This window comes from Mytilus californianus, unplaced genomic scaffold (genome assembly GCF_021869535.1).
Source record: "Mytilus californianus isolate M0D057914Y unplaced genomic scaffold, xbMytCali1.0.p SCAF_23, whole genome shotgun sequence".
Taxonomy (NCBI): Eukaryota; Metazoa; Mollusca; class Bivalvia; order Mytilida; family Mytilidae; genus Mytilus; species Mytilus californianus.
This window is the reverse complement of record NW_026262672.1, coordinates 185425-199123: the sequence shown is the minus strand read 5'-3', so window position 1 is coordinate 199123 and position 13699 is coordinate 185425. Positions and strand designations below refer to the sequence as shown.

At 31.4% G+C, this 13699-nt stretch overlaps 1 long non-coding RNA gene across 2 annotated transcripts in view; it reads right to left on the bottom strand.

Annotated features, from left to right (window-relative positions):
* Positions 1-11881, bottom strand: part of LOC127732297 (uncharacterized) — a 44593-nt gene extending 32712 nt beyond the window's left edge. The window contains exons 1-2 of one of the 2 annotated variants that reach the window (XR_007996165.1): positions 11821-11881; positions 9825-10467 (exon numbers count right to left, since the gene is read on the bottom strand). This is a non-coding gene — a long non-coding RNA (uncharacterized LOC127732297). Of the gene's footprint in view, positions 1-9824; positions 10468-11820 lie in introns of those variants that run through there. The other variant, XR_007996164.1, reaches the window with a different exon arrangement.
* Between the last annotated feature and the right edge of the window lie 1818 nt (positions 11882-13699).

Below are 13699 nucleotides of genomic sequence, written 5' to 3'. Positions count from 1 at the left end.
AAATATATGACAATTTGGACAGAACAGTTTCTGAATTAAAAGGACAGAATAATGTGGGTCCACACTGCTTTTGGAAGCTAAACATAAGACCAACATAAACGATGTTTCTTTGGACGATTAAATTTTGGAGGAGGTTTGAAAATTGTATGGATCAAGCCTCTATTCTGTTATTTCCTATAAAATATTGATTTGAATTGAAAGTGAATAATCTTGCCTGGCAATAACTGGAAATGAATAACTGAGGCTATGACAGGGTGCTTATAAAATATATGTCCTAAAAACTGTAGAACAACGCAGAAATTAGGTGTGAAAGATGTTAAAAAATAATGATTGTGCCGGAGAAGTGGTGAAAAAAAAATATGCTATTAATGATTTATCTGTTGATTGTGCAGGGAAGAACTTAACTAATCCATCTGGAAAAAAAACGCCTGTCACTAAATATCAAATGGTCGAGCCCTTTGCACATGTATTTAGGACTTTCATTGTTAAAACTTTAAAAAGTTAAAATTTTGTAATCAGGAATTAATTTCCCGCATTCTGTAATTTGACAGAAGAACACAAACAAATCTTGATGATCACGATAATAGAATACATATTGTACTGTTCAGTGTCCCTTTTAAAAATGCTGGCTGATGGCTGAAATTATATATTGCATCACGTGGTCAATCTGTTCTGTTAAAAGCACAAGTCATGGGGCCTGTATTTTAGCTTATTTCAACATATAATACATTACCGTAAATCGGGAAATTTTTGCGTCGGGATATTTTGGCGGTTTTCTCTCGAAAGTCATGTGTTTTATTTTTGTGTGTGTAATTTTGGTGCTTCGTGCAATTGATATGTTTAATTTGGGAATCCAGTAGTGAGCAAGCTCATTCATATTTGTCTTTATTTACCCGTTTATTGACAAACTATCATTGAATTTCTCAAACTAGAAACACGACAAAGTTAACTTAATGAAGGAATCGGTTACGGATGCAATTGCAAATAATTCCGTATATCGTGGTTCATAGCTAATAAAATCTTAAAGAGTAAAATAACTTTTTAAATAGATTACTTATTTTTTACAAATATCATTTGAAATAAATTTTAATCATCTCTATTGCAGTACATGTTAATCTATTGACGATTAAGGATTTAAATTTTAATCCTTATGCCTCTGGCATAACATATTTATTAATTGAAGATAAAGGATTACAAGGAGTTTTGATATTCTAATTACCAATAACGGCGTCTAATCGGCAATAGCCAGGCATATTTATGACATGTGTGAATAAAAATAGTGTTCTTGTCAAATTACACCAGGTATTTATTTGCAGATTTGGCTATATGTATAGATTTGTAGGAAATATACGGAAGATATAATAACATAAAATATTTTTCCCAACAATTAGCATTACGATATTGTCGTACTGGTACACGATTTTGGCATTTCAATTTTTAGTGTTTGCTTTATTTTCATGTGTTTAATTTTGGCACTTTCATCGGAGGCACCAAATAAACCAAAATAAAACTACAACCAAAATAACCCAATTTACGGTATTACAGATAAATTAAACCATGATTGTTCTTCTTAAACATGTTTCTCCTGAAAATGGAGCGATCTTTCCTTTTAATTTGTTCTACCAGAACGTTCAAATCACAGCTAACAAGTGCACGTCTGCTTCAATTAACATGGGACTACATAGAATTTCCAAATAAGGTAAAAAGTGGGCGGAGCTTAAAAGACGATTTCGATCATTTTTTTGATAAATACGGCTTTCACTCGAATTATTCCCATTACTTGATGTGAAAATTCATTATAATATGAAAAAAGACACCATATTGCTGCATGTTTGAGTGTGTCTGCAACGACAGAAATCGCCCGCCATTATGAATTTTGATTTACACAGGGGAAATAACTCCTGCATAACTTTCTTTGGCATTTTTGTGGGAAAAATCACCTTAATGTCGCTGCGATGTCTGCAAGACAGCATTACAAAAGTTGCCAAAATACGATGATTGCAAAAAAGTACAATGAAGCATAACAAATTAAAACGAAGAAAAAAAACCAAGCAGAACAAAAATCATTGATCAAGGAACCAAATGAACCAAATTTGGTTTCAGATACCAAAATAAACATTTCAATCGTAAATGATAAAGCATATTTAAGTACAGGTCCATGTAAGAATTAGGCAAACAGTGATAAGCCCATGTTGGCAAATTGATCAAATAACATATTCTAGATGTGAACATACCTTATAAGAATTTGAAAATGAAATTCTTTTAAAAAAAAAAAAAAATTTGTGTTAAAAAAAAATCATTTTAAAATTTCCCCTTGAAGGCCCCTGAAAATGAGCAAGGAAAACTACAAAAAGGCACGTTTTTAAAGTAATTTATCTTGCTTTAATCATCTAATTTTTGTTGCTAGTATATATTTTATATAGAGTTCATATGTATAGTGATATGAAAACAGATTGAAAATTGATTTCAAATATTTTCTTCCCTAGCAACCGTAACCATGGAAATGTGATCAAAAAGCATTTTCGAAAAATGCAAATTAAATCTAATTTCATGTAATTTTTTTTAGAAACAGCAACAGTATACACAATTTTATTATATATTTCCTTTTAGTAGAAGCCCTATAGAATAAATCTAAACATAAAAAAAGTTCGGAAATATTTCGCTGCTGTAGGTGGCAGCACCATCAAAATCATCAATTTTTAAGTTTTTTTTTATTTTATTTTTGATTTTTACGCCCCATGTTGATCCAATTTAAGTGAAATACTCACTAATGTCGTGCCAATTCCTATACATATGATATTTCAGGGTTTGAAGGGTTACTTTTCTTCATTTTGAGTGGAACAATATATAGCGTGTTCATGTATGATTGGGGAGGAGGGTCGCTTAAACTATTTCCAAGGGGAAAAAATGTTATGATTTGCATTAGTAATGAGCCAAAGTCCACAAATAATTGTGTTGTTACCTTGCAAGCTTCAATTGAATCTGAATTGAAATAAATGAAGGATATGATTTCTAAAAACCAAATAATTTTCTCAATATACTGATCCACATCTCACAAGCCACTTTAATAAAGAAATTTCAGCCAACGATTACTATGTTTTGTGTCTCCCACACTGATTTTTATGGTATTTATAGATGTGATAAACAGTTACTCCCACAAAATGTTTGTTCAGTGGTACAATCAGTAAAACAAAGAAACAGATGTCCATGGCACAAAGGTGCCCCCCCCCCTTTTCCCCTTCCCCAATATGTAAATATGCAAAAGTCAATGTTCTTGTATTAAGCATTTTTTCCCTTTTGAACAGGACATATCTAGTGAAATTACATGTATAAAGTGACACCACCCTTATTCGTATATCGATAATATTGAACTTAAATTCAATGTTTACCTCAGAGTCAATTGGAGATCATGGAAGTGAAGAATAAAAAGAAAATTAAATAAGTTGTTCAAATGTTTAATTTTCCAAAAAAAAAAAAATGATTATATGGTATAAGCAAAATCATTTTAACATATTTTAATAATGCTTAGTTTTCATTATTCAAATATGTATCATAAGCTTCTATTCAATGAGTGATTGCTTAGTACTTTAATAATTTGTGACAAATATTTTTATGTTCGTTTAATATACTGTTTGAACAAGAATGTGTCCATAGTACACCGATACCCCACTCACACTATCATTTTCTATGCTCAGTGTACTGCGAAATTGGGGTCAATACTTTAATTTGGCAAAACATTAGTAAGATCATACCATAGGGAACATGTGTACTAAGTTACAATTTTTTAGGCCTTACAATTCATCAAAAACTACCTTGACCAAAAACTTTACCTGAAGCAGGACAGACAGACAGAAAAACGAACGGACAAACAAACCAATGCACAATGTTAAAAAAAAATTACAAAAATTACAACTCATTACTGTTACAGTGCAGTTAATCACATATTACGGTAAATATTTCAATTCTACAGGTTCAGAGAAAAATTTAACAAAAAATGTTTGTTTAAAAAATGGACAGATTGAAGGACAATTTGATTGTAATTTAGCCAAAACTTTTTAATATGTTTTAAAGATTTTCTAGCCATTAAGGATGTACTTTGGTGAAATTAAAAAAAAATCAAGAATTTAAAATTGATACTATTCGTTCGGGAAAGTTTTAGTTAAGAAACAAAATAAGCAAAAATATTAATGGGTTATGGAGCTCCTTTTCAAAATATTTGGATTTTTAAAAATTGCTGGAAAGGCGGACTGGGATTAGGAATGTGTCAAAGAGACAACAATCCGACCAAAGAACACACAACAGCCGAAGGCCACCATATTTTGGTAACTGACATTTAATGAGCTATTGAAATCTTATTTGAAAAGAAAAATAGGTGTTATGGGGCAAAATATTTGACATCTGACACTAATTCCTAGACCTTATTCAAGTACATCCTAAAAGACACTAAATGTCATTCAGCTTCTCCACAAATTTTCTTGATCCTAAACCGGTTTTAATAACATGAATAAGTAAATTGCTTAACCAATACACAATATGATGACTTATAAGACATGCACACAAAAAAAAATAATCTGCTAAAATAAGCTTAAGATGTTTTTTTTTAATTTTTTTTAGATATCACTTATAAGTAATAATTACTGTTAAAAGAAATTTTGCACCATAAAAAAAAATCCTAGTTCTTGGTACAAATGGATATGTTTTTTAAATATTTATAAAATTTATGCCAAAATTGTATATTAGTTAGACTAAAAATTTAAATGTTACCCATTATTCAAAATTATATGACAGTGTACATGTAGCCAAACAACAATAACAGGTATAGAATAATAAAAGAGTAAATAGTTATTTAAGGAATGACTGTAATATTTTTTCTGTCTATGAAGAAATAACATCAAAAATGTGGTGCACACTGAATAACCCGCGTAGCGTGTTATTTTAAAGTGTGCACCACATTTTTATGTTATTTCGAATAGACAGAAAAAATATTACAGTCATTTCTTATAATTTAATTCTGAATTCCATTTTAAACCGGAGTAAACCATAAAAAAACGTTGATGACGTCACGGTCACATGACAAAATTATGTCTATGAGCTGATAAACAAAACAACGTCAGCCAATTAGAAGACGCGTTACATCCAAAATTAAATTATTGAATATTAGCGATAACAGTTTCCTCATCAATGGCAATTAGAGCTGCAAGAAGATCTTCATCATCAAGTTCAGTCTTCACTAAAGGATTAGGGGTTCCTTTACTACATAACCTTGAAAAGTAAGAGGTTATCTGACTGGCATTAAGCCAATGATTAATTGGAAACATTTTTTCCCCATTTGAGTTTTTCATCTTTTTCATTTCTTCTGCAACAGAGGCTGGGTTACACTTTTTTCCTGTTCTATTTCCTTCTTCAAATTTGGCCAATAGAAAGTTTTTAACAGATTCAGGAAATCTTGATATTCTCCTGCCTTTCTTTAAAGCCCATCCCATATAACTTATGGAAAATTCTTTTTCAGTCCCATCTGTTAATGTTGATTTATTTTTGGTTGTAAAGACCACTTTATTGCACAACTGTGCCCACTGGTGTCTGATTTTATCATAGGTTGTTTCCCGTTGCAATTGTAAAAAATGCTTTCCTATCAGTAGGTGGTTTTCAAGTCCATTTAAGGTAGCAAATATTTTGACACAGCCAACTACTGTGCAATAGAACAACATTTGATCAGAACTTTCTGAATGACAAGAGGATAATTTTGATGAGTCTTCATCATTTTCTATTTCTGTTTCTGGTCCTTCAAGGAGATTAACTGCAGGAACTGTTTTAGGTGTTTTGATTTTTCCAGTTATATTAACAGGTAAATCGAATCCTGATATTACCACACATCCTGATTCATTTTCCTGCTTTTTACCAAAACCCATTTGGTCTAAGGATGCATTAGGAATAAATTTTCCTTTGCCGATATTGTAGGCTTTCCTCAGTAGTATACCATCTTCTTCAACTTGCAACTCATTAAAATCATTTATTCCTTTCAACTTGTGTGTTATCAGTTTGTGTTTTGAGGTGTCTATTACACATTCAGAGACTTGATATCCAGCAACACCTGTGAAAAGAAACAATAATGAGGGGAATTATAAACCAATTCAAAGGTCATGTTTTCAACTTCAACAAAATGTGTGTACATTATTCGATATGATCTTTTGATGAAAAAAAAGCAATTTTAAAAAAAGTAAAAAAAGTAGTTACATACTTGTTTTTCGCTCATTTTTAATACATAAATTAGTCCGTTAGTTTTCTCGTTTTAATTGTTTTACATTGTCATTTTTGAGCCTTTTATAGCTGACTATGCGGTATGGGATTTGCTCATTGTTGAAGGCCTTATGGTGACCTAAAGTTGTTAATTTTTGTGTCATTTTGGTATCTTCTGGAGAGTTGTCTAATTGGCAATCATACCACATCTTCTTTTTTTATATTATAAGGGAAATTATAAACTAAGTTTCCAGCTAATCTGACTAAAACTTTCTACTATGACCAAAAACTTTAACCTGAAAAAAAACCTGTTTTCACGTTAATTAAATTTCTATAATCAGATAATATGCTTCTAATTTGGCATACAATTTGAAAATATCCCACCATCAAGATCGATCATTTGTACTAAGTTTCAAGCTGATGTGACTAAAAACTTCAATCAAACTAACTTTGACCAAATTAGGAACAGACAGACAAACGGTCAAGCAGATGGACACACAGACCAGAAAAAATTAAGTCAATATAATATCATACATGGGGCTTCAAACAACATGCCATAGATCATTTTAACCAATGCTTTAAAAATTTTCTATTTAATATGGGTGATTTTACATGCGTATGTGAGCCTCAGCCTTTTTTTGTTATTTCATGAAGACACTGTTTTTTTTAATATAGTCAAGTCTAACATTTTGACATTATCATGTCAGATTTATTTATTGAAACCTCAACCTTTGGTTCACATGGTGAACAAGACGGTTTTAAAATTCAAAAGGAAATGACTATTGAAATTGCTATAATGAATAAAACTAGGAGTATGATGACAAAAAATCATCCAATGTACTGTCAAATTGTGCTGTAAACGAACAGATCTGCATAACACCATAAATCAGATTTTTTTTCAAATACCATACCTCATTATAACATTCTGGCGTATTAGGAATTAGGTCTTTACACTTTATCTTACATCCAATTCAAGATGACATTACAAATTCCTGAAAATATATATAATTATTTTTAATGAAAGAAAAATCCTGTGGGATAATGATCCAAACTATAAATAACACCCTGCCCTTGCAAAGCCAGAATATATCAATTAAAGTGTGCATTTGATTACATTCAGCATGCTCAGTAAGTAAAATTATACATTTACATAAATATAATGCCCCCTCTACTATTTTTAAATACATTGGTGTACTGGACATTGAACCATCAGGCCCGAGAACACAGTTATTTCGTAGTGCATTTCTTTTAGACAATAAATTCAAATTAAAAAAATCGCACCTGCTCTATCTCAAAAAGATTTTTACAGTGTAGTGTACTACTATTGATACAAGTAATATCAAAATTATAGAAACTTCTACCAGCTCGAACTCAAAATATTGACAATTCTGTGTAAAGGGGGGCTAAAATTCAGTTTGACAGCTTCAGACATTCTAATTTTTGACCTTTTTTAACTGGACCAAATCACTACTTAACATAAAGATTAAGCACTCAAATTTTTTTAACATGTAATTTCATCCCCTTACTTAATATTTCATGCATAAAATATCAAGAAATAAATTGGGAAAGTGTATCAAAAAAAATGCAAGTTATACACTGTTCACAATAGGGACTATATTCGTAAACCAAAGGACGATAACTGTTTCCTTGGACCATAATTTAGTTTCAATGCGCTGTTTTTGCTTTGAAAATACACATTAAGTAAAGGGAAGCAATTTTATTTATTTTTAAAGTTTGCTAAGGGACACCATTAAAAGACAAAAGTTCAATATAGGATAAAAAACTTATTTCACATAGTTTTTTCACTGACCCCCCCCCCCCCCCCCCCCACCCCCCACCCCTCCCCCTCTTAACTGAATTTGGGAAAAATTGATTGACCATTATGGATATATGTAAAAGTGATGTTGGATAAACAAATTTGCAGCAATTTTTACCCCCCCCCCCCCCCCAAAAAAAAAACAAAAAAAAACTATTTGATTTAAGTTTTTTATCCTTCATTGATTTTTTAATGTTGTCCCTAAGACATCAGTAAAAAGATTTTACATTGAACTAAAGTGCAAATATGTGGATTTTCTTCATGACCAGCAATCTAGATATCTTTGCAATACTAAATAATGTTTTACCTGAACCTACAGGTTGAAGACATCCAAACTTGTTAAGAACAATCATTTCTTGGTCGAACCTTGAAAAAAAGAATGATTTCATTTTTTGAACTGCTTTTATTCAGGGATGCAAACGAGTACTCATGTATCACTCGGTTGTTCTGAGTATCGAATACCAAAATGATACTTGACTAATAGGTCTCCTGTTAGAAGGTTGTAGTTTTCTTAAGCTTAAACAAAAAATATTTTTATTAAGAGCGCCTCCCGGGAAATTTAATATAAGTTTGGTAAAATTTGTCTCAGTAGTTTCAGAGCAGAAGACTTTTGTCAAAGATAATGAAACGAAAACGGATGACGGACGCCAAATGACGAGACACGATCACTCAGCTCTTTGGGCAAGGTGAGCTATAAATAAGTAGTTTTTGAAAATTGATTTGGAGTTTATTGCAGATAACACTTATCAATGGTTTTTTTATAGTCAGTGTGATAAGTATACAATTAAAAATTATAAAGTTGCAATTGGTCATGTTTAATAAATAAAAAACAAGAGGCTCTCAAGAGCCTGAATCGCTCACCCATATTTCAGAGGAGAAGATTTTTAAATGTTAACAAACTTGATGAACACATTGTGTAAAATTGTCTTTAAAGGGCAATAACTCCTTAAGGGATCAATTGACAATTATGGTCATATTAACTTTTTTGTAGATCTTACTTTGCTGAACAATATTGCTGCTAACAGTTTATATATATGTATATAATAATAACACTGGACACTTTTAATTTGCAAAACACTCATTTGCAAATCCGCCGCCGCCTCTCCTTAGACCTACAATGTCGTGTATATAACCAAAATGTGGGAAATTACATGGGATTCAATAATTTCATTGCTTCTCTACTGTTATTATTATATATATTCTGTAATTTGATTTAGAAAAACATGGGATTTTCAATATCCCATGGGATAGGGCAAATCCCATGGGATTGATCATTTTGGTTAAATCCCATAGGATTTTTTTGGATCCCATGGGATAATTGTAGTCCCATGGGATATTTGTTGTCCCATGGGACAAAAAAAATCCCATGGGACTATAATTATCCCATGGGATTTTTAATATCCCATGGGACAAAATAAAATCCTATGGAATTCAAATTATAAATATACAGTAATGTGTATGTTACAATGAATTCTGTTTGGTAGTAAAAAGTTTATAATATATGACATGTATGAGTGTATTTTGGTTTTTTCATTTTGTCACAAATATGTTTTTAATTTGTTTATATGACAATAAAGATTATTATTATTTTGGAAAGTATAATACTATTTAAAGTCAAAAAATAAAATCCTTTAACTGAAATAAAATGATGACATGTCTTAATAAAAGAAAAAAATATTGATTTGAAATCTTTGTCTTGTTTGTTTTATTGTGAAAAATAGAACTGAAAAAAATATTTCATATTCTGACTGAATAAATTGACAAAGCACAGTTAATAGTTTACTCTTTTCATGAGTTAAAGTTTTCTTTGTTATAGTTTCATTGCAATACATGAATATGCAAACGATTTGAATCTTATACCTTTGTGGTGTTCATAATATTAGGTTTATATTTGCAAATTTATAAAATAAACACTTTTCCTGTTAAGGTTTTGTTTTTCTTGTTTCAGCTTGCTATGTACAATTATTCAGTCCACTATATAAGAGTCAAGTAAATAAATTATTTCATTCACTAGAATATTCCTACAATTCTAAGACAAAACCTCTTTTGCAATCTGTTCTTCAAAAATCTTCCACCGTACATCTTTATTGGATGGAGCGATTTAAATGAGTGGACAAAGCAAGTTCATTTGGACAACAAAATACTAATATATTTTTTCATTCCTCTCTTCTTTCAATTGATAATTACGTTGTGGCATTTACATGATTAAGTTCTTGTGCATCTATGATCATGATGATATGACGCCTTTTTGTTTATAGTCATTATGATGAAATTTCCTCTTTCTTATGAAGGAAAAAAACACATTCCATTTCAAATTAATAAAAAAGTCACACTATGTAGAAAAATATCAACTTTAAGTTTTCTGTTCAGTATTGACTTGTTGAATGATGATCATGAAAACCAAGATGTCTGACCTACAAATACACAAAACTCAAAAATTATAAATGAAGAGAAATACAGCAATAAAATGGCTATTTTATCATGTTTATGTACATTTTGATAAAACTTTCATTTGAATATTTAAAATTGTAAGAACTCTTATTTCAGTGCTTTGTGTCTATGGTTTTCATATTAGTTGTTTTTTGTGCCTTGTTGCAGTCTTTTGAGTTAAGCCAATTGCAACAAATGTTTACAGTTTGTTCAAATGTTGTGCTGTTATTAAAACCACTGTCCCAGTTACTCCCAGGTTAGGGGTGGGTTGGGTGCTCACAAAATGTTTATTTTATTAGTTGATATTTGCTTTAAATTAGCTGACAGTAACTGTCAGTACTAATAGATCTGTATGCTGAGTCTTTTTTGTTAAAGGGAAAGAATAAATTTCCAGCCACATCCGGTCTGTGTTTTTGGTAGCTGTTTTTCTGCTTTGTTGCATTCTAATGAGTTAATAAAATTGAAAACGGAAACGGGAATGTATCAAAATAACCTGACCAAAGAGCAGAAAATAGCCCTTTTCAACTGATTTTATAGTTTTTATATTTAAATGAACTGACACTTACTCCACTGTCCTTAAATAGAGGATTTGACGCCAGCAAACATGTTAAACCATGCCACATTTTGTAAGTGGCTGTCCCAAGTCGGGGGCCTGTTATTCAGTGGTTGTCAATTGTTGCTATATATCATATTTGTTTTTTATTTTTTGTTTTGTGCAAAAAATCAGGCACTTAGCTTTCGCCTTTGTGGTGTTTCCCCCAAGCATGTTTAGCATGGATAGACACCATGCCCTTTTTAAATTGTTTTGCATTTGTTATTTCATGGCCTTTTATAGATTACTATGCAGTATAGGGTTTACTCATTGTCGAAGGCTGTACGGTGAACTAATTTTGTTAAATTTAAGTTCATTTGATCTCTATTGGAGAAAAGTCTCATTGGCAATCATACCGCTTCTTATCTTTATATCAACCCTGCCATATTTTGCCTGTCCAAAATCAGGAGCCTATACATAGTTCAGTGGTTGATGTTGGTCCAAGTCCGTCATATTTTTTTTTCATAACTTGTTTTTTTTTATAAATTAGTCTGATGTATTTGAAGTTTGAATTGATGTTTTGTTCCAAATTTTGTTTGTGGTGTCTTTTAAAGATGACTATATCATGTATAGGGTATGGGTTTTCTCATTATTTACAGGTCATCATTGGCCTCTAATAAGTAATTGCATTGCTTACATCCACTTAATTGAACTCTGGTGGATAGTTTTCTTATTTATCATACCACATCTTATTTTCATAATAATCATTATTCAAGGGCAATAACTTTTATAGAAGTGGACTTACCATTTAGGCTTTGTTGACGTCTGTAAATCTATTTTTGTTGATAATTTCTTTTGTTTATATCCTTGCCCTACACATAAAAGGGTAAACATTATCATTTAATGACAATAACTACTATCACATAATTAGTACTAGTAGGCAACTGACAATTTTGGATCATTTGTATATCTTGTCTTGCTCATCATTTTTGCTGTTTAATATTATCAATATTCTATGAAAATGAGGTCACAGCAATATTAACCTTCGCAGACAGACATCTTGTTATTTTTATATGACACCTTGCAGTCATTCCATACACCAACAAGTAGACATATGCTTATAATATCTGATAAAATGAAAAAACCAAGAAAACTTAGCACTGACCAAAGAGCCATAAAATGCGGTCATGGTTATATGAATCTGCCAGAAAGACATGCATACCTTACAATCATTACATCCACCAAATATAATTTACCTGTTGCTTAAAGCATATGATAAACTTACAAAACAATGCAAACTTTTCATTGACCAATGAACCATGAAAATGAGGTCAAGGTCATATAAAACATGCCAGACAGACATGTGCATCTTACAATCATTCCATTCACCAAATATAGGGGCCTTATTGCTAACAGTATCCGAAAAATAGATCAAACCACAAAAACTAAACATTGTCCAATGTACTATGAAAATAAAGTCAAGGTAAGATGAAACTTCTCAGACATATGCACCTTACAATCATTCCATACACCAAATATAGTTGACCTATTGCTAATTTGAAAATAAGGAAATAGAAAAAGTGACCAAAAAACAAGCAAAAAAAATAACATTGAGCAATGAACCATAAAAATGAGGTCAAGGTTGAATAAAATATGCCAGACAAACATACATCCTTAAAAATTTTCATACACCAAATATACTTGACATGATGCATACAGTATTAGAAAAACTGGACATTTTTACCTTGGAATAGTGATGTCAAGGACTAGGAAAATTAGTCTGGGGACATAAATTACTGACATCGGACTAAATATACTAGTAAATTCTGTATCCATGGACTTTTAATACTAGTTATATTTGTCTGACCAGACAATTTTCATTATTTTTACCAGGACTAATTTATCTCTTACACTAGTTCTCTGAGAGACATGTCACCTTACCTTGACACATTATTCTGACTCTGAACAAACCAGTATTTGCTCTTACACCTTAATAATACAGCGTGCTTAAGGGAGAAGCAGCAAATACTAACTTTAAAGTCTTTGGTTTTACCCGGTTGGGTTAAAAAAAACAACCTTCTGCACTTGAGGTGAACACGCTACCACCAGACCAGGCAGTATAATATAAGGTGTTTACCCAAGATCTAAAATGGACAGTAGATTTTTTTTTCAACATTCTGGACATTTCTACCCTTGTCAGATATTGTCTATCTATTTTGGCCTTTTGTAGCTTATTATGCAGTTTGCCTTTTTAGCCCATTGTTGAAATCTGTACGGTGACCTATATAGTTGTTAACTTCTACGTCTTTAGTTTCTGTTGAAGAGCCATCACATTGTCATGATACCATATTTGTATATATTTTTGTCATGTAGGTGTAAGGAGACAACCTTTTGATATTCTGGTGGGATAAAAAGGGGAGACAGATTTTTTATCACCTGCCCTGGTTAGTTTTTCAGGATTCGTAAGGATAGAAAACCCGGTAAATTGTAACAAACCCCTGTGGTACGACCATATTTGCCAAAAGATTAGTCCAAATAATTATGACGTCTTGCAAGGCTATTTTAACTTTTTTCCGGGCACTTCCTATTTTAAAGATGATAGGACGTGCCGCTGGAATATGTAACTTTTTCCTGCTTGAAAATATGGGAATAGGTGCAGGGGAAAACTATCAGAAATATATGAT